Here is a 293-nt window from a genome sequence, read left to right on the forward strand (position 1 = left end):
GGCGCAAACTCGTCACATTCACTTCTGCGGGAGCCATTGCCTCGACGCCGTAGGCCATCGAGAAAGGGGTAGCCTTCGTCACTCCGCGAGGAGTTGTTCTGTGGGACCACAGGACACCGTCTAGTTCATCTGCCCAGCAACCTTTCTTTAAGTCGAGTCGTTTCTTCAGACCGTCGATGATGGTCTTGTTCGTCGACTTGGCTTGGCCGTTACTTTGCGTGTGTCTCGGGGTCGACATGTTGAGTAGAATTCGCCATCTGTCGCAGAATCCCTTGAAATGATGCGAGATGAAT

This window comes from Brassica oleracea, chromosome C9 (genome assembly GCF_000695525.1).
Source record: "Brassica oleracea var. oleracea cultivar TO1000 chromosome C9, BOL, whole genome shotgun sequence".
NCBI classification, from domain to species: domain Eukaryota; kingdom Viridiplantae; phylum Streptophyta; class Magnoliopsida; order Brassicales; family Brassicaceae; genus Brassica; species Brassica oleracea.